Source organism: Nyctereutes procyonoides, unplaced genomic scaffold, assembly GCF_905146905.1.
Source record: "Nyctereutes procyonoides isolate TBG_1078 unplaced genomic scaffold, NYPRO_anot_genome, whole genome shotgun sequence".
NCBI classification, from domain to species: domain Eukaryota; kingdom Metazoa; phylum Chordata; class Mammalia; order Carnivora; family Canidae; genus Nyctereutes; species Nyctereutes procyonoides.
In genome coordinates, this window is record NW_026575140.1 from 54,019,318 (window position 1) to 54,041,226 (window position 21,909).

Below are 21,909 nucleotides of genomic sequence, written 5' to 3' on the forward strand. Positions count from 1 at the left end.
GGAGAGCACAGAGGTGCCTAGAATTGCAGTGCCTATCTTGGTGTGGGGAGGTGTGGTCCTCCCAAAGCCTAGAAAGAGCTGAAAAACAGGTAGGAGCCAGCCATGCCAACAAGGTGGGCAAAGGCATTGTGTACCCAAATTCAGAAACACAGATGACATTGAAGAAGGTAGAAGATGTAGGGAATCAAGATTCTACTTCCTTAGGGTTCTTTTTTTTTTTTAAAGATTTTATTTATTTATTCACAAGAGACACAGAAAGAGAGGCAGAGATACAGGCAGAGGGAGAAGCAGGCTCCCTGCAGGGAGCCCGATATGGGACCTGATCCCAGGACCCCGGGATCTTAACCTGAGCCAGAGGCAGACGCTCAACCACTGAGCCACCCAGGGGTCCCAATTCCTTAGGATTCTTAAGGAAGAACCAAGGAGTCTAAAATGATGGGAAGTCAAAAGTGGAGGGATTGTGTAAGAGGCTAACCCCATCCACCTAGCATGTCTATGTACTGCACAGTTGTGTAAATGTACAACACAGTCTTCTCCAGGAGACGGAGAGAAGCCAGTAAACCATTAACTGACAATCGAGAATTAATTTTATGTGCAAAGAGAGTGTACTGGATGTACAGTGTTTGCTTATATTGCTACTGGTTATCTGTAGAAAGGGATACATTTCAAAAAGCTCTTCTGTGATGATAATATGTATTGTCTAGCTATCTGGAAAAAATATGCAGTGCCCAGCTGGTTGGAAAATAAATATTTTGGAGAGTAGGTAGCAGGTCCAGGGTTGGGATGGGAGCTAAGCAGCTGAACACGAGCCCACTATGCTAGGAAACACACCCACTATGCTAGGAAACAGCTCCTGGACCAATGGTTCTCAACTGGGGCTGTGTAAATGTATCACTCGGAAAGATGTAGAAATTACGATATGCGGGTCCCAGCCCCAGGAATTACGAATTAGTTGGTCAGGGTTCAGCCTAGGCAACGGGATATTTAAAAGCTCCCCCAATGAGTCTCACGTGCACTCATGTCAGAACCCTAACTCTATAACTTTGGTATCTCGAGTTTGTCCTTGGACTAGTGCCAACCCCCCGGGACTTGTCAGCAATGCTGTGTCACGGCCCCCCCTCCCCCCAGGTCTCTGGATCAGAACCTGCGTCTGAACATTAGTGGGAAGGTTTTCGTGGAAGGCCTGCACAGTCCCTTCTGATTGCCTTGGGAACAGATGGAGACAAAAAAAAAAAAAAAAAAATGAGCCCAAAGGTGAGGTCATTCTTGTGCTGTAAAATGACTCACAACTTCCATGTAAGTCTCCGGAAAGGATAGGTGAGAGGCAAAGAGGTTAAATCTCCTTGATCTCCTTGTGCTCGTGTGTGTTTGTGTGTGTGTGTGTGTGCAGTGCAACAGGGCATTACTGTGCATTTTTGAGCATCCCTTGGCTGTTATGAGAACATCTCTCCAGTTGAGAGGTCCCTGTGATTCATGCCTCACTCTGCCCCCCCCCCCCCCCCCCCCGTCAGCGTCTGCCTGCAGCTTGTAATTGGTAGAGAGTTCCAGGCCTTTCTAAGCAGTGAGAGGGCAGATGGAGGTGGCTAGCCAGACATAAGGAGATAGCCAGGCCAGTTAACTATAGGCATTTTCTTTCCTCTTCCTCTGCGGAGAGGCAGTTGGAAGCACAGTGGTATCCGAGCCAGCATGGCGCTGGGCTACAGAGGTACAAAGTCTCTGGGATGTCCCTAGCCTCCTTCTGGTTTTTGGTGGGGGGCCAGATCAGGACCCTGCTCCAGATGCCCTGGGGCCCCTCCTTGCCCAGGCAGGTTCTTGGCGATAGACCTTTCCACTGTCTAGCACGGGGTCCAATGCACAGAATGAACACGTGAACACATGGGTGGATGGGTAAGGACGCTGTTCCTAGGGCAACTACCCTTCTTTCTCATCCAAAAGAACAAAGAAATGAGTCTCAGAATCACCTGTGCCAGGAGCTTTTTACTGAGTCTGGCTTTGATCTTTCTAGAAGCTGCTCGATATTTTTATTTTTTCTTTTGACAGAACACCTCGCTTCTTAGGCTGAAGCGTATAATTTCCTACCTAGCTCTCGGGGGGTGGGGTGCCTCAGGGAGAAGGCAGGTGTCAGAGCCTCATGTGCTTGAGGTGTGGCCTCAAGGCCGGGGTACCCTCCCTGCCATCCCTGCCTTGGGGTTTCCAGGTGACTGTGGCCCTGAGTGGCCCCAGTGGGACCTGCCTAGGCCTGACAGGAGGCCTCTGGGAATACCACTCTCCCCCTCCTTTCTCTCTGCGTTCAATTACCCAGGGAGGGATTGGACAGAGAACATATTTAGAAAATGTGTTCATTGTTGCTTTTAAAAATCTCCTCTGTAATTAGGTACTCCGGGGGTAGTCAACCACAAAAAGCCACAACCAGGGCTGTCAAGTCCCATAAAACAAAAGAGAAACCAATTAGTCAAAATGGAGACGAGGCTGGCTGAGCACCAGCACCTGTCTCAGCCACCCTACGCCCACATCCACCCGAACCGCAGTCCCAACTCTGGCAGGTGCACTCTGCCTGGACCTTTCCAGAACCGCATGGGGTGGCCGAGAGGGCACTGAGTCTCTGACCCCTCTCCCAAGGAGCCCTGTTGTCAGTATCAGGGATGGCTGGTTTTGTCGTGCTCCACTACAGAAACTTCCAGAAGGAGTCCCCAAACCTGCCAGTTGCAAAAAAAGTAATCTAATCAGATTCTTGGTATTTTGTGCATCCAGGTGGCTCCTGGGAAGTGTCTGCCCATGGGAAGAGACAAAGGGTGCAGGGACCTGCATGGACCCTATTCTGTTCCCTGACAGCTCCTGAACTTTCTCCAGTGAAATCTGAGTCTTTGAGAGTGATTGTTCTCTGAGTGATTCCAGTAAGTGTGAACTTCACGTAGAGCATTTTATGAAGCCCCAGTTGTGTTAACATGACCACCAAGAAGCGTGGGCTCTCAGAGGCCTCCCTCTCTGGGACCCCAAGCTTCATGGGATGAGTTCTCTTGCAAACCTTCCTCTCCATGAGAGAGCTGCTTTGGGGCTCGAGGTTAAGGGTAGGACGCTGTGAGGCAGAACACCACAGTTATCTCCATGGGGTGCAATTACCAGCACTCCAAATATCTGTGTGACCTTGACGTAAGGGAATAATCTGTACCTTCCCTTGACGCCTTCACTTATTCCCTTACTGATACTCACCTCAGCTCCTTAGAGTCGTGGCCTACAGTTTCCACACAGAAGTGGACACATCCCATACTATCTACTAACTGGCCTGACTCTCCTTCCATCCCGCTGCAAGAATACATCTTTGCTATCTCAAAGCTTGGCCACTTGTGTGGACCAATGACAAATGAGCGGAAGTCACTAGACCTTCATAGAGGTGGGGCATGTAAGAGCTGGTGGGTCACTTTTCCCTGCTCCTCTTCCCCTCCCGCATTAGCTGAGAAGGACAGAGTTTTAATTGGATAAAACAACTCTGAGTGAAGACTGTGAAGGTGTATTCTCTCACGAGATCTAAGAGGCACAGAACACCCCCCATTAGGTGAGGGAAAGGGGTCTGGGGCCAGAGAGCACAGAAATAGGAGAGGTGAGAACTGTATCTCAAAAACTGTACATGTTGGGCACCTGGGTGGCTCAGTGGTTGAGAGTCTGCCTTCAGCTCAGGGCATGATCCTGGGGTCCTGGGATTGAGTCCTGCATCGGGCTCCCCACAGGGAGCCTGCTTCTCCCTCTGCCTGTGTTTCTGCCTCTCTCTCTGTGTCTCTCATGAATAAATAAATAAAATCTTTTAAAAAAAGGCAAAAGAGAAGGGCTTTGGGATATTTGGCTAGGAATGATGCCAGGAGTCATGCACATTAGGACATCCTTTATGGGAAAGTTTTAAGAAAGAGAAAAATAGAGGGTCAATACAGCATTTGGAAAATGTGCAGGTTTGTGGGGTGAGGGAAGGGTAAGTATACACGGAGAAGGAGGCAAAGAAGGCATGAGCAAAAGAAGCTCTAGTCTAGCGTCATGAGAGATGATTTTCAAGTAAGAGTGGGAAGTCCATAGTATCAGATTCTGGAGAAAAGGCAAAAAAGAAGAAGGAATGGAAACTAAGAGAAGTCCTTTGATCTGGAGATTGGTTTTGTATCAGAGACCTCTGACAGTGGCGTTTAAGCTAGTTCTTTGCCTGAGAGTTGCATCATCATCTGCTTAAATGTCTCACCTTTCATGCGGCCCAACATTGCCATAAACATTATTCTGAATCTGGGCCATCTGGGTGGCTCAGAGGGCTGAGCATTCAACTCTTGATTTCAGCTAAGTTCATGATATCAGTGTTGTGAGATCAAGCCCTGTGTGCAGCTCCTCAGTCGGTCCAGAGTCTGCTTGAGATTCTTTCTCTCCCTCTCTCTCTGCCCCTCCCTTCCACTCACATGTACACACGTGCAGACTCTCTCTCAAATAAATAAATAAATCTCTCCCCGCCCCAAAGTTCTAATTCCTGTTCTCCTGTATCTGCCACACTAGTAAAATGAATTTTACAATCAACCTCAGTTCAACCACTGAGGACAGGGGTGATGCCATAATTTCATTGCTGTCAATGACATAATATTTAGCCCTACATACAATTAGTAAATTCATAATCACCAGGTAGGGCTTTCCAGAGTCGGCAGCAAAAAGAGGCTGAGCACTGTGGCTGATCAATAAGATGCTGCTCACATGTGTAGCTTTATCCATGCACCTGTACATTCCATGAACCCTGTCCATCTTTCTGTTGTATAACACAACTAAAAGTTTTACACTCACACAGATCTGGCCTTAATTCCAGCCCTGTTATTTCTAGAGGTGTGCTCAGCACAGCCAGAAAACAGAAAATGCCCCCATTTTAAATTACTTTTAAGAAAATATAACAGATCTCAGAAAGTTGTCCTTCCATTCCTGCTATGAGCCCTATGGAGAACAAAAAGAATCTGGAATAAAATATGTGGAAGAAGCTTTGCGCAGTGGCAGTATCGTAGCCAATGAGGTTTATCCGAGGCGCGATTATTGCTAATTGAAAATATGTGGAAGAGAGAAGAGAGGGGATTGCAGCAGGCCTAAGAACATTCTAAAACTACTGTTGGAATAAGAAAGTTCACTCCAGGTATGAAAACACTGAAAAGTGTCCTGGTAGGTCAGAGTAGTAACTACGTGCAAATCAACATAGCAGTCCTCTATAGCGTTGTTTTTAGACAAGAAGAAGCTCAAAAGGAAGACAGAGAAGCCTTTTGGAGATTGGCTAGTAAAGGTGAAAAGAAGCCCAGGGATGGGGAATGGGGTCCTGTAAGACAAAGGAAATAAGATTCTCCATAATAATAATGCCAATTAGAGAAATTGTACTTTCTATATTGATAGAAAAGGCTACCGTTAAAATAGGAATCTTCTACACTGCCCTGTATCAAAGAAATGGGTAGAAGAACATTAATAAATACATACAAATCTTTAAAAAACCAAAATGAGAATCCAAACACCTCTACTGGCAATAATTTTCTTCCAACTCTACCCAAAAGAAATTGTGAAGAAATTCTGAACACAACATGCTAAAATGAATTAAACAGTCTTAAATACATATTTGTAGTCATAAAAATACCTTGGAAGAGAAATTCAAAAATTAAAAATAAACAGAAAAAAATGAAAGAGAATTTACTGAGATCCAGAAGGAGATAGAAGAAAAAGACAAATTGAAGACTAAAATGTAAGAGGCCAGAGAGAGAACGGAATCAAAATAAAACTTACCAAAAAAAAAAATAATAATAATAAAACTTACCAAAGGTACTGAGGAAAGGTAAAAAAACAGCCACATTAATGAACTGATGAAAGCAATGAGAATTAGAAAGTGGTGCACTGGAGGACAGGAGAGAAAACATAGTAGACCTATAATTAGGGTCCCTTAAGAAGAAAGACAAAACTGGGCAAGAAAACTAATGTATAAAAACATAATTCACTAAGACTTTCTTTAAATTAAAAGAAGTTCTGGTGGTACATACTGAAAGAGCCAAAAGGACCTGGGAAATGGACGAATGATCACCTCTGGTACCAAGGTAAAACTAACAGACTTCAAAGATAAAAAAAAAATTGCTCAAGCCTCTCAAGCATAAAGATCAAATAGCTTACAAAGTCAGAATCGAGAGCAGCCCTTGGTGGCGCAGCAGTTTAGCGCCGCCTGCAGCCCAGGGCATGATCCTGGAGACCCTGGATTGAGTCCCACGTCAGGCTCTCTGCATGGAGCCTGCTTCTCCCTCTGCCTGTGTCTCTGCCTCTCTCTCTCTCTGCATCTCTATGAAAAAAAAAAAAGTCAGAATCGAGCTTTCATTAAACTTCTCAAAAAAATACTGTACAATAGTGTACAAAGGCAACAATAGAACACCATTTTCAAAGACTAAAGAAAACAAAGGGCGAACCTAGAATTTTACAACCAAACTTTTGTTCAACCATCAAGGCTACAGAACAAGTTTCAAGGAATAGAGACTTAGGGAATTCTGTATTCATGAGCCCTTAGGCAATCTATTGGAAGATGAACTTCATCCAACCAAGTGATGACTGGTTAAACTTCAGAGGAATTCTCGGAGGGGGGGGGGGCGGGGAGAGAGAAAGAGAGAGAGAGAGACCTCTGTCAAACTAAAAGGTTAAAACTCAGGTGGGTAAGAGGGTACAGGACTAATGTACAAGTGGTATTTATGTGGCAACCAAAAATTGGGAGAAGAAAGTAGAAAGAAATAAACATACTGATTGTTGCATAGGCAAAAGGCAGAAGTTAAAGAATATCAATAAAAAAACTAAGAAACCAGATTTTTTTTAAAAAGTTACATTTGAACACATGGGACTAAGAAGCATTGAACAATTAAGTACAAAGGTAACTACTACCAAAAATAAAAAACCAAAAAACCAGAAGAACCCCACATAATAACCAACTTAGATACCAAGATTTTAAAAATAAATTAAATAGGAAAAAATACTACCTTGTAGAAAACATTACTAATAAGCTAGGCTCGGGTGCACTAGGATTAATTCTTTCAAATCTTCAAAGCCAACACAGTCCTAATGCTATACACATAGCTCCAGAGCATTGAAAAGGAAAGGTAATTCCCAATTCCTTTAACAAAGCCAGTGATAGGGGCACCTGGATGGCTCAGTAGTTGAGTGACTGACTGCCTTCAGCTCAGGGCATGATCCTGGGACCTGGGATCGAGTCCTGCATGAGGCTCCCCACAGGAAGCTTCTTCCCTTGCCTGTTTCTGTCTCTCTCTGTGTCTCTTATGAATAAATAAATAATATCTCTAAAAAGAAAAGCCAGTGGTATTTGCTTTAGTAATGATGAAACTAAAAGACACATAAAGACAGTACAAGAAAGAAAAGTACAAATATCATTCATGAATAGTGATAGGAAAATACTACATGAAACATTAACAAACAGAATCCAATATCATATCTGGAAGATAATATATGACCAAGTGGGATTTATTCTAGGAATGCAAGACTGAGTCAATGTTAGGAATTCTGTCAATATTATATACTATATTAATAGATTTAGGGGAATAATCTAAGATTGTATCTCCATAAATGATGAAAAAGCCTTTAACAAAATTCAATGCCTATCTATTCTTGATTTAAAAAAGAAACTCAAGAAGAATCAAGGGATACTTTTTTTAGGAAAAAGATTTATTTACTTATTTTAGAGAAAGAGAGAGCGAGCAAGCAAGCGAGCGGGGGGGGGGGGGGGGGGGAGCAGAGGGAAATAATCCTCAAGCAGACACCCTGCTGAGTGCAGAGGCTGATGCTGGGCTCAATCCCTGAGGTCATGACCTGAGCTAAAACCAAGAGTACCAGGACGCTCAACCTACCAAGCTACCCAGGTGCCCCAGGAATCAAGGGATGCTTTTAACATGAATTAATCTGAACCAATTATCTATCCAGCTATCCATCCATTTTCTACCTACCTACCTTGGTCCTGAAGAGAGTATCTTAATGGGAAAGCATTTTCTCTAACATTGACACAAAGCAAGGCTGCCTTCTAGCGCCACTAGTATTCAATGCTCTACTATTAAGCTAACACAATCAGGAAAGGTAAATCAATTAGAGGCATAAGGGTATAGGAGAAGCAATAGTACCTCTATCTGCATCTGACATAATAGTTTATCTGGAATGTTAATGATAAAAATAATTCAAACAACACAATAAATCACTAAGGCAGCAGGATATATAATTAACACACCAAAAAATCAAAGGCCTTTATATATGCAAATGCAACCAGAGGTCATAATGCTAGAGAAAACCCAGTGACAAACAACAACCAAGGTGTTCAGATACTAAGAAATAAACCTAATAATATCTGACCCTGGACCAGGGAAAATGTTTCTCCTTTGCTGTAAAGGACAGGGGTGGTGCACTGAAATAAAAGCTGCAGACTAGTTAATTGTATTCTATCAACGTCAATCTTCTGTTTTGATAATCATACGATGGATATGTCAGAGAAAGTTTTTGATTTTAAGAATTACATACTTAAGTATTCAGGGGTAGAGGGCCATCTTATCTCCAACTAATTCCCAAATATTTTTTAAAGACCTACATATATGTATTTTTGGAAAAAAAATATAAATGTATATATGTGATGCTATATATATGCATCATATGATGTTAAAGATGTTAAATGTATACATGACATGTTGTGTGTGTATATATATACATAGAGAGAATGATAAAGCAAATGTAATAAAATATTAAAAGTTGGAGGACTTGGAGGGCATACAGGAATTTTTGCACTATTTTTGATACTTTTATGTAAATCTGAAATTATTTCTAAATAAAAACATTTAAAAGATAAAAAGGCGGCAGTAAAAAAGCAATTAGTATATTGATTTTATAAAAATGATGTTATAATAGGATGGATTCTTAAGCAGCCATTGGTGGGGGTGGGAGGAGGCTGATCTAGATCTGTATGTGCAGGTATTGAATGATATCCAAGCTGTATTAAGTTTAAAAAATAAGATGAAAAATGGTGACTATATTTTCTTCTTCTTCTTCTTCTTCTTCTTCTTCTTTCTTCTTCTTCTTCTTCTTCTTCTTCTTCTTTTCTTCTTCTTCCTCCTTCTCCTTCTCCTCCTTCTTCTCCTTCTCCTTTATTTAAAAATTCATGTGAGGGGCACCTGGGTGGCTCAGTCAGTTAAGCACCTGCCTGTGGCTCAGGTCATGATCTCAGGGTCCTGGGATCCAGCCCTGCATCAGGCTCCCTGCTCAGCAGGGAATCTCCTTCTCTTTCTCCCTCTGTGCTCTCTCTTTCAAATAAATAAAATCTTTAAAAAATAAAAATAAAATGCATATGATTGCAGCTGTAAAGAGTACCGTGATACAAAGAAATGAAGAGATATCAATTCTTGTAAAGGTCTAAGGGGGCAGAGAACAGCTCTGGAGAGGACTTGGGTCATGGGAAACTGCCTACCTTGTGTTTTAACACACACACAAGTCCCGAAATATCAGGACTAAAAGCTATCTTGTAGAAAAGTTTACCAATAGAGAGACACAGAGCCAGAGAGGTGAAGGTATTTTTCCAAGAACACATTCACTTGCAACAAATCAGGTCTCTCAACTTCCACTTTAGTGTTGTTTCAATTCATTCATTCAACCATCCATTCACTCATTCATTCATTCATTCATTCACATTATCCACTGAACACCAATAGTGTCGTGCCAGACACTGTGTTAGCCGTGAAGAACACACAGTAAACATCTCCAGACATGGTGCCTCCTCATGTGGTTAGTGGCAAAGAAAACTATCAGGCAGGGAACTATACAAATTAAAAAAAAATAACTGTTTGAAGGATACAGGGAAGGAAATATAAAGAGTGAAACTGGAAAATATAATAGAAGGTCTGAGTTCCATTCGATGGGCAAGAAGTCTAACCTGCAGAAGGGAGATTCCAGCAGAGACCTGAACAATGAATAGATTGGTCTGATATGGGCCATAGGAGAACTTTCCAGACAGAGGAATCATCTGTGCAAAGACCCTAGAGAGGGAAGAACAGGAAAGAGCCCAATTCTTATTGGAGAGCAGTGAAAAGCAGTACACGGGGACCAGACAGTGCCGTCCTCACATCTCATGTGTTTGTTCTTGAGTCACGGTGTCAATAGATGGACAGAGGAAGTTAGGAAGGGTAAACACAAATTGTCTTTTAAGAGTTTTGAACTCAGGATTTTTTTTTTTAAGAGAGGAAGGGAGTGGGGGATGGGCAGAGGAAGAGGGAGAGAGAGAATCGTAAGCCCAGCGTGGAGCTGGATGCGGGGCTCGATCCCACGACACTGAGATCACCACCTGAGCCGAAACCAAGAGTCAGACGCTCAACAGATGGAGCCACCCACGTGCCACTGAACTCGTTTTTTTTTTTTTTTTTTTTTTTAATGATGCAGAAATGTTGTTTGGAAGCGTCAGGGTTAATATTTAAGACTCTGGCTCCAGTAGAGGGCCTTTGAAGTTTTATAAAGCAAAGAGTGACAAGAGGTCTGAGCTTCAGGTCAGGTTAGGTATATTTAGGATCAAATGAGGTTAGAATAAGATCACCCTGGCTGCTCAGCAGAGGACAGGATGTGCGGGGCAAGAACGGATCTCCACCTGCGAGGTCTGTGAGAGTTGTCTAAATGGGAAGGGAGGGAGTCATGGATCGGATGCTGGGTGAAGAGGGGAGCAAGCAGGGATACCTGGGGGGCTCAGTTGGTTAAGCATCCAACTCTTTTCTTTTTTTAAAGATTTTATTTATTTATTCATGAGAGACACAGAGAGAGGCCCAGACACAGGCAGAGAGAGAAGCAGGCTCCCTGTGGGGAGCCTGATGTGGGACTCAATCCCAGGACCCCAGGGTCACAACCTGAGGCAAAGGCAGATGCTCCACCAATGAGCCACCCAGACATCCCAAGCATCCAACTCTTGATTTCAGCTCACGCCATGATCTCATGGTTGTGGGATAGAGCCCCACATGGGGCTCTGAGCTCCGTGCAGAGTCTGCTTCAGATCCTTTCTCTCCCTCTCCTTTTGCCCCTCCCCTGGCAAAATGCACACACACATGCTCTGGCACACGCACATGCTCTCTCTTTCAAAATAAATAAGTAAAATCTTAAAAATAGATGAAGAACAAAAAGGAGGAGGAGGAGGAGGAGGAGGAGGAGGAGGAGGAGGAGGAGGAAGCAAGCAGTGGGCTAGGCCAGGAGATAAGAGCAGAATGGAATGGCAATGCACTTGGGTGTGAGTGGTGATGCAGGAGAGATCCTGAGGACAGCATGCAGAATTCTACTTAAGCCCCCGAGAAGCCAGGGGTGCTACTGGCTGAGGGCCCCTGGCCTTCATCTGCACAAATGTAAGTTTCTGTCAAATCTGCCACGATTCAATCTGGGCGCAGCTGGTGTCCATATTTCAGTTGAATGGATGCGGGGCTCGGGCATCTGCGTTCAAGTGCTCTTAACAAAAAACCCGAAAACCATTATGCTCCCCCAGAATTACTCTCCCAGGGCAAAAGCGAAAGGATTCATTGGCAAGCAGATGATGAGAGCAAGCGTCTGACAGCCATCCTATTCGAGGAATGAATACTTTATAAGCTTTGGCCCCCATGAACCCAGTTGCACATTGATGCATTGCCAGTGGAAGGGCATTCAGGTAAGAGCCACGAACCATCTGCAGTTAACCTCGGGGAAAAAAAAAATTACCTCCCTCTAGCATCACGCATGTATCCTGGGGGTCTTCCTAAATGTACCGTGGAGTGTGGGCAGGAGATCCAGCCACTCTGGGAACACGCAGGGGTGTTCCACGTCAAAGGTCTCCTGGGGGAGAAAGCCACCTGCCTGACTCCGTGCTGTGGTTCACATCAGGAGGGGTCTGTTCCTGAGATCATGAGATCACCCCCAGAGTATCAGAGAACAAGGGACCTGACGAGCCTTCAACACTCTGGCTTGCTCGAGGACACAGGCCTGATACAGGGAGACTTGCAGGGCTCGACGTTGGCAAACCCATGGATGGGGTGGGGCCGGGGGAGCTGAATCTCCACGGAGCACTGGCTCCAGGAGCTCTCCTCTGATTCCCTCAGCTCTGCTGTCTGCTACACCACGACTGATGCACAGGGAGGATGCTCTCAGTTGGAGAAATAGAGGCAGGGAGTGGACTCTAAGTTTGCCGTGTCCATCTCTACCCAGGGAGTCAGTGTCACATGGGGGCCTGCTTGGTGTGTGCTTGTTTTGCTGAGTTTTATTCTTTTTTTTTCTAATTTTATTTAGTTATTTATTTATCTATCTATTTATCTATTTATTTTTAAGACTTTATTCATAAAAGACACACAGAGAGAGAGGCAGAGACACAGGCAGAGGCAGAAGCAGGTTCCCTGCAGGGAACCCGATGCGGGACTTGATTCCAGGACCCTGGGGTCATGCCCTGAGCCAAAGGCAGACGCTTAACCACGGAGCCACCCAGGTGTTCCTATTTATTTATTTATTTATTTATTTATTTATTTATTTATTTGAGAGAGAGAGAGAGAGGGAGAGAGGGGAGGGGGCAAATGGGAGGGAGAGAGAATTCAATCAGACCCCGTGCTGAGCACAGAGCCTGATGCAGAGCTTGATTCCGAGATCAGGGTCTGAGCCGAAAAATCAAGAACCGGATGCTTAACTGACTGAGCCACCCAGGCGCCCCTGGCTTTAGTTTTATTCTCAAAGACAGAAGAGTAGAAAGGGACAGGATAAAATGGGTGAGGATAACCAGCTGGAATTCTGACCTCAACCTGTATTTTGTCCCCCTGGGTCCTGGCAGGGTTTAGGGCACTGCCTCCAACCTACCTCTCAAGTGTCATTTCCAGCTGCTCCCTACTGGCGTCCCATGGCCCCCATCACTTCCCTGTACCCCACTAAAGCGGTCCTGTGCCCTGTCACACTGGCATTTCCATCTCCCTGCCTCTGTTCTGAGGGCACCAATGCCTGCCCCACTCTTGGCTTGTCACAGTCTTCCCGCTCTGTGAGGATCATCCCAACTCCCATGTCTTGTAGAAGGGCCGGTCAGGACTCCTTCACTCAGAGAAAAGGTTTTCCTCCCTTAAATCCTGCCCTCCCCCCAACTCTCCTTGGGATCTATTTTATGGCACTTCCCTTTTGTTTGGCAGAGTCGAAATTTCCAGAAGCCAGGCACTATTGTACTCATCTTGGCCCAACCTGAGAACTAAGCTTCACTGAAATGGACAAAGCCCTGTGATGCTGACATCTGGGACAGGTCGCTCGAGTCTGAATCTGCAAGATGCAGTAGGCTCGGGGTGGAGCCCAAGAGTCTGTGTTTCAAACGAGTTCCTAGGAGATGCCAATGCGCTGGCCCTAACGTTTTCCCTTGAGGGGTAAGATTCTTCAGCATTTTAAGCCACTGACAATATGAAGAGCTACCCCTGCTTGAGTGCTTCGAGCTCTGGAGTGTGTTATCTCACACGATCTGCACAGAGCCCTGTGGGGCAGCTGACACTATTACCTGATCTTGGAGATGAATGTCATAGAGGTCAAGGTCACATGGCCAGCAGGTGGGGAAGCTGCCAGGCGTAAATGAGCCTGTCTGACATGAGTGGCCCTCTTCTCCTCACTACATTCCTTGTTAACGAGGGAGGTTTACTTCACTACCTGGAGGTCGGTAACACTGAGGCTGAGGCCGTGAGTCTGGGCGGGAAGGGCTGGCATGTCATCATCCTGCTACGTCCGTAATCTGCCCAGAAGCTGAGTCATAGAATTATATGGTTACGTGCCAGAGACTGGTGCCCTGAGAACAGAGGTCATCACTATTCTGTCCACCATGAAACCCTGGCAACTGTGGATTGAGAGGCTGCCTCCTGGCCACAGACTCCCGTTTGGCATAGGGATGGCACTCCCAGAACCTTCCCAGACCCGAAAGCCCCATAGCTTAGCTGTCAGGGTTCCTGAGACTCTTGGCAATGAGCAGCGGAGAAGGAGGGAAAGCCAATGCCACGGGCTGGCTCCTGAGAAGGGGAGATTCCCAAGTTGGATGACTAGTTGGTGCCAAGACCAGTGCCAGGAAGAGGGTGCACTGGCCACAAACCTGCCGCTGAGGTCAACGTGGGCCATGGATCATGGCAAGAGAAAACTCAGATCTGGCGCTGGCAAGCAAATACAAAACAAGCAGAGAGCCCAGAGGAGCCCAGACCTCTGGCTGAGCGTGCCAACCTCTGGGAAAACCAAAGAACTTGATCCTCTACCCTCTCCCAATGGGGACTTCAAGGGACCACTGAGATTTGGGGGTGCTCCAGGCTTCCTCTGGGCCTCCCCTACCGGCTGAGCAGAAAAGGAATCAGGCTGGCAAAAGCTGAGGACTGATGCTTCCCTAATTTCAATGTATGGACAAGACATCTCTCTTGCCTCCCTGCTGGAGACTACGGGACATCCACCTGTATCTGGGCTCCTCGTCTTCTGAGTAGAACATCCATGTGCCCTATAGGTGAGTCAAAATGTCCCAAGGCAATTTCCCATGTATCCTGACCCCCTTTTTTGCCCTGTGTCGCCTCTCCTCTCCTTACACCAGCCCAGCTGACCCAAGATAGCAGGCCCACAGACAAGTATTAATGGGGATTTTTTTCTCAACACCATGATTTACCAAGGTAGCGTGAGCTGGATGACAGCTTAGATGCCACATGACCTGTCAGCATGTGCTGTTTCAACCCAAGCACTGCCCTTAGAACGAAATGAATCTAAAAGGACGGTCCGCTTGTGAACTGACATTCTTAAGAGGCTCCAAGTGGGCCTCCTGATGGCAAACAGGATGGTTCTACCTTAGAAGTGGAACCTTGGATGGCTCAGGAAGTTGGCTCTGGTGGGCACCATGCTCCTAGGCTCCATCTGCAAGGTCTAACTGCCACCAAAGGGACGTAACACCCTTTCTGGTTCCTGAGGGACGGGAGAGGTCATGGGTGTTCCTGTTCGCTGGACCAACATACAAAGGGGGGTTTCATGGTGAATTCACAAATGGAAGCGTCCAGTTGATAACTCCCCAGGGTATGGTCCTGGTTTGGTTCTGCTTTATTTCTTCTTGCTGGATCAGCAGTGATGCTGAGCAATGGATTCACCAGGCAAGCATGACCTTCACCCTTCATGCAGACCCATCCCTGCTTCTGGCGCAGTCAACATTAAGCAATTAACAACTACGTGAGGTAGACGCCATGCAACAAAGTAGGGAATCGCACTGATGCTGCGTGTTTTCCTAAGCGTGAGGCCTAGGTTCAGCCTGTGTGTGTGGGACTGAATCACGCGAAATGCCACCCGATGAGGCCGAGCACAACACAGTCAAAGGCTGGCTCTCGCTATTAGCCATTCATCGGGAGGGAACAGGCAGAGAGGAAGCAAAGGGCGCTGTCCCACGGTACAGAGCAGAAGGATCCAGAGACAGCTTGACTCAGACCCAGAAGCCAAGAGCTCCTCCCTGCCTGGCTCCCGCTTCTTCTCGCCCACCTTGGCCTCTGGAGAAAGTACAGGGAAGAAGGCTCCGAGGTGGCACATGGGCTTCTCAGAGACCAGTCTCAGGCAGGCCAGACCCAGCCTCCTCTAGCTCTTATTGTACTTCCCAGGCTCTGTGTTGCCATGGAGACCAGATGCCTTCTGAGCTCTGTGCTTTATCTGGAGTCCAGCCTTCCAACACCTTGGCTTAGGGAAGCCCACTCACTCCTCCAGATCCTAGACTATGAAAATAATAAAGCTGGATTTATTTAGTCAAATGGTTCAGGGGTGCCCCCTTGTCACAATCCACAGGATGGTCTGAAGGCTTTTGCTCAAACCCTGGTGTGTGTGGGGGGGGTGGCCTGCCTGCCCCTTCTTTCTTTTCTAGAATCGAAGACCTCATTTCGAGCCCTGGGTACCACAGGCAACCGTAGCAGCACCCAGGGTACACTGTCTACAGCCATGGGGGCTCTGGATAAGTGGAGGCCTGCCCCTCAGCTCAGTTTTCACTGGTCCCTCTGCTTTGTTCAGAGCCACTCCCATGTTATCCCTTGGGCCCTGTCATGACCTAAAGGTCTCCCACCTCTTACGCTCTACCTCTCAGTTACCACACTGACCACAAGGCTCTGGTCCTCTCTCTCCCCTGCCCTGGCCCCTTATTCCTGGTAGGACCTTCATCCAGGCCCATCACTGGCTAACACCTGCAGGCCTTCTGTATATTAGGACCCCATCCCTGGCTTTGTCCCATGCTCAAGGGACAGGTGCCACTGGCCCAACCCCATCCCTCTGGATCACTGGTCTTCGTCCTTATATCTGGGGACTTGCAGCTGGGGTGCCATCCCCCACCATGGCCCTCATTGCTGAGACTCCCAAACTGGCATCAGGATGGTCACTTCCAGCTCTGATCTCAGGTCTTCTCTAATGCTCCTACCTCTTCTGTGTGCAGCCTATAGCCTATACACTTCTGCCTTACCTCTGCCTCAGACCCCATGGAGAGTCTGGCTGGGCAGTGGTGCTAACCATAGCCAGCCTGGTCTCCAGGTAGCATCATTCAGACAGAATGAGATCTGCTCAGGATCTTTCTGCAGGGCCTGGAATGGCCCTAAGGGCGGCAGCTTCTGGCACTCTGGCCTTGTCTATATCTCCCAGCTGATTTTGGGGATGTCCCAAGTCCTCTAAGCACCTGGAAGCCATGCAGAGGCCAGCCCCAGCCAGCAGCATCCTCAGTCTGCATCTCTGGGCCCTGGAGATGGGTATGGAAGATGCTCTGAAGCCACACTGACTCGGGTTTCTCAAATGTCCTCATTAGGGTGACCAAGCATGCGCATTTGTCCATGACTGAGGGGCTTCTTAGGACACAGGCTTTTCTGTGCTAAAACTGGATCATCTGGGGCAAAGTGGGTTGGTCGACCACCCTCATCCTCTCTCACAACTAATGATCTTGCTTCTCCAAATCACTGAGCACCAATGGCATATGCCCACCTGCATGCACCTGGGGCCAAATGCTCTGCCTTCCATTTGTGGTGGATTTCTCTGGCGGATTTTGCTCCTGGCTAAGATCTACCATCTACATGGTAGATCCGATCTGCTCTTGCTCATCAAGGACACCACCTCTGAAACACCACGCTCCCCAACCCACATACATCATCAATTTCCCCTTCTCTACTGGACCATTCAAATCAGCACGCAAATGCACCGTGACTTCTCCTGTCTTAAAACAAAACACAACTCTCTTCCCATCACACTTCCCTCCAGCCCTGCTTCACATTAAAACTCTAGAGGGTTGTCCATGCCTGCAGTCTATCCTTTTTCTCCCATTCTCTTATTTTAAAGAATCGTTTATAGCTTTTTATCATGGGACATTTCAAACGCATCCCCAGAAAGGATAGCGTAATGACGCCTGCTCTTCTCATCACCCAGTCTGCCCCAATCGCATAACAGCACAGCCCAGGCATCATTCATTCTCTCTTGCCTTCATCAGATACACATGTGCCTCTTCTCTCCAACTGCTCCTGCCAAGCTCACCAATGACCTCTATGTTACCAGGTGGTACCCAGTGGTCGCTGCTCAGGCTTCAGCTCATTGGACCACTCTATGGCTTACCCAGTTGATCACAGTCCCCCTTGGGCACTCTTGTTCTGTTTTCCACTCAATTTCCAAGGTCTCACACTGCCCTGAATTGCTTGCTTCCAGGCTATGCTCTGCATGTTGGGTGCCCAGTGGCTCCCTCCTAGAGCCTTGCTCACTAGGGAAGTGTGGGAAGTGACACTCTCCCCAGCAGACCTCGTGTGGTCTCCTAGGTTCACCCATCACAAACCCCCACCTGTATATCCCCAGCCTGAACTTCTTTCCTGAACCTGACATTTCTGCATGGATGCTTTGATTGAAATAAGCATCTACAACTTAATAGGGAGCCAGCCTGGATTCACATCACTCCCAACCTCTGCCTAAACCCCATCCCTCCCGCAGACTTCCAGCTTCCTAATGTCTCAGGCCAAAACCATTTGGTCTTCCATCTTGCCCAGAAAGGCAACCAGATCCTTAAATGGTCCGCCTTGGCCCTGTGGGCCTGGGAGACCCCTCCCCCAAACCTCTTACCGCCTTCAGTCTGTGCCCAAATGGCACTTCTCTCTGAAGCCTTGTGGGTGCTTTTATGAACTGCCATCTCCCTCCCTTTCTGTGTCCTGTTTTGTTCCATAGCTTCGAACCCTACCTGACATGCTTCACGTATTTCCTTCTTTCGATCACTTCTCACTGGCCTGTAAGTGTGTCTGCTGTATCTTCAGTGCCTGGTACAGTGTCTGGCACAGAGCAGGTGCTCCTCATATGCGCTTCCCTGAAGGCATGAATGACCAGGTGAGCGAAGTGTCTGCCTCTTACAGAGGGGCCGTTACTTTGGAGCTCCTACCTTTTAGTAAAGTCTGTAGGGATCCCCCTCTGTTCCAAACTTACTCTCTCTCTCATACACACACATGCACACATATCCCTCTATCCGGCTCCTGGCATGGTGGAAAGGACCTGGTAAACAGAAACATCAGAGGAGAAGCAGACAGGAACCAGCACATCACTTTCACTATGCAAACTGCCCAAGTGTAGGAGACAGCCTCAGTGAGCACACACGCATTGCTGCCATGGCGGCCCAAAAGGACCTTCCCGGACCTTCCCTGGCTCGGCCTGGGACACCTTGGTAGAGATCATTTGGATCCATGTTACTGACACATGGAGGATTCTGGACAGAATTCTTTGTAGCTCTTTTGACCAGACTCAAAAACGGGCAGCCCGACTGACATTTTAACCAAAATGCTGAAGTAGAATAGGGTCCCTGCAAGTGTGTTCCTTTGGACAGATCCTGAAAATTGATCTTAGCAGACTACACGGCCTTTCTTTCTTTCTTTTTTTTTTTAAGATTTTATTTATTTATTCATGAGAGGCACACACACACACACACACACACACACAGAGGTAGACACACAGGCAGAGGGAGAAGCAGGCTCCATGCAGGGAGCCCGATGTGGGACTCGATCCCGGGACTCCAGGATCATGCCCTGAGCCTAAGGCAGACGCTCAACCACTGAACCACCCAGGCGTCCCTACACGTCCTTTCTAGAAGGACAGCCGAGTGCTCATCTGCGAGTGGTGTACTATTCCTGGTTCATCTTCTTTTTGTGTGATTTTCACATCCTCCAAAATGTGTGCATTTAATAAGAACAGCCACTGGCCATGGAGAGCTTGCGATGGGCCCCTCCTGTGGAATCATTGCCCATCGCTGCTCTGGCCCCTTCCTTGTCCAAGAGGAAGGATGTGCAGTGGTTGGGAGCATGATCTTCGGAAATAGGTCTGGATTTAGAATGAAAGTGACTATTTGATGTTCATCTGTGCAAATTACTCAACTGCTCTACTTTGAGTTTTCTCCAGCAAAATGAGGATAATGAGAGCTCTCCCATGGGGTCACCATAAAGGTGAAAATAAGACAGCATATGTCAAAGTGCTGGTGCATAGTAAATATTCAGCAAATAGGAACTTTTATCATTGGGTTTTCATTGTGGCAGCTAGGGGGATGCTCTGCTTTCCTCCAGACTCCTCTGGGGTCCCATATGGGTCTGGGTAATTCTGTCTAAAGAACAGAGGTAATGGTGTAGGGGGAACTTGGGCTAAACTCATGGTCACTCTAATAACATCTTTCTTGGCCTTGACTTCCACTTAGCCTAAGGGGTGAGGAAGCAGGAAGTAAAAGGAAGAAATCAGAGTAGTGGACAGTTAACTACTTAGAAGGAGAAAATAAGGGAAAAAGTAAGAATTATAGAAAGTGGAGCACATCATTCAGTTAGTCCTGAAAAAAGGGGCATCAGTACAAAGTCTAGTACCTGTGAACTTAAGGCAGTGCTATGCCCCCTGGGAGGCTGACCAATGGCTGGGTGGCCTCCTAAGCTAAAATATAGGGTTTCCTAACAGGATAGGGGTGGAACAGGGGGCTTTTGTGGTTACAAAGCCCCCAAGGTCAGAATTTCTGTTCTTTAATGTCTCACCTTCACAATCCCATTAACCAAAAAACAGCCCCTGGTGTAGGCTTTGTCTCAGAAGGTTTAATTGCCTGTGTACCCATGGATCTCATTCTAAAGCATCCTACTCTCTATGGATCTCATTCCAAAGCATTCTCACCCCCAACTCTCTGAATTTGAACAAGCCACCAATGAAGCTAGAGTGCAGCTCTCTCCCCATGATGCCTCTGGGGTCTTTGAAATAGTAGAGAGGGTTGGAGGCCTCCAAGCATCCAAAGATGCACTGTCTAGAACAGGGGCCATCAATGCACGATTCTCAGATATCACAGTCTGATAGAAATATATTCAAATTCGGGTGATGCAGGTTGGCAGGGCAATGGTATGACCTTCTAAAGCAGGAGTTTGCTACCTTGTCGGTTCCAAGTGTTGCAAGTGGGGCTACACAGTGGCCAGGTGCCACCAGAAGGCCTCAAGCCAATGTAGGAAGAAGAGAAGACAGGGATAAAGGTAGAGGTAGCAGAGTAGAGGGGAAGCCAAAAGAAATACATAGAAAAAAAAAAGGAAGAGCATAAAACCCAGGTGATGAACATGGCCCCATGTTCGATGCCTGTGGGGAGTTACCTTCCCAAGTGTTTCCATGGGGCCGCTATGCTTATAGGTACTACTCAGAGCTGAACTTGGTTGCTCTGAAGGAAGGCAGGATGGAGCTGGGCCCTTGTCCTGAGATCCAGACTGTGCAGGGAGAATGAGTCCTCATACTGGAAAGAGATCCCTGTTTCCAAAGCTCCTCCCCCAGCTCCAGCTTCCCCACTCATGAAACTCTAGTTATTATCTAAATAGGAAAATACACACAAGGTATATCCCTGGAGGGGAGAGGACGTTTCAGAGACCTTGATAGGAAGGGAATGATCAACGGGATCCGGTGAGGGTGATGACTGGGGTCCCATGTGCTTGCAGGAAGGCTGCAGGAGACTTGGACAAGCTAAGATCTAGGAACTCAGTAGCAGACACAGCAAAGCCCTACACCCGAGGCAGGGTAGAGCCTCCCAGATGAAAGCAACCCAGAGGACAAATCAGGGACAGAGAGTTGCCTTTATGTTGCTCTGATGGGGGTCTAGTCTGTTTGGAAGCAACCTGGTGTCCACCGTCAGATAAATGCCTGATCTGGCTCCCCTCGGGCTCTGGTCCCAAGTCCTCCTACTTTTGTGCTTTCCTACCCTGTAGGAAATATCTTGTGCTATTCACACTAACCCCCTTCCTATTTCTCGATGCTGCAATAAAGCTTCTACCTCAGGGCCACCTTCCTATCGCCTCTGCCTGGGATGCAGGTCTCTGCCCAATTACCGCCTCCTCCAAGCTGCTTTTCCAGACAAGAGTGGCTTCCTGCCACAGCATTCCCTGCCCTGCATCTGCTTGGGGTTTTCCCCATGCTTGTGTTGTCAAGGATTTATTTTGTCTGCTTCCCCAGAAGAATGGGAGTGTTGCAGAAGCAGAGTCCATTTTGTTTACTTCTGAATATTGCTTGGCATCTAGCAGGCCTCATGAAATATTTGTTGAATGAGCATATGAACTCAAAGCCATAACATTTGAAGAGTTCTTTTATATATATAAAATAAATTATAAAAATATAAATATAAATATAAATATATATATATATATATATATATATATGTAAAGTTCTTTAGATTGAGCTGTTTGGTGTTTCAGGTTGGACCACCTATAAGGGTCCAGGGTATGGGTGGGAAACCACTGCAGTTGGGAAAGCTTGGTAAGAGCTGCCATGTTCTGGGACACCTAGGTGGTTCACTGGTTGAGCATCTGCCTTTGGCTCAGGTCATGATCCCAGGGTCCTGGAATCAAGTCCTGCTTGGTCTCCCCACAGGGAGCTTGCTTCTCTCTCTGCCTATGTCTCTGCCTCTCTCTGTGTGTC

General features: G+C 46.8%; 1 protein-coding gene and 1 pseudogene across 4 annotated transcripts in view; one reads left to right on the forward strand and one right to left on the reverse strand.

Moving 5' to 3' along the window:
* Positions 1-21,909, reverse strand: part of SHISA6 (shisa family member 6) — a 276,516-nt gene that overhangs the window by 120,496 nt on the left and 134,111 nt on the right. The gene's annotated exons all lie outside the window — the stretch shown is intronic.
* Positions 4,987-5,158, forward strand: LOC129498006 (U4 spliceosomal RNA; annotated as a pseudogene).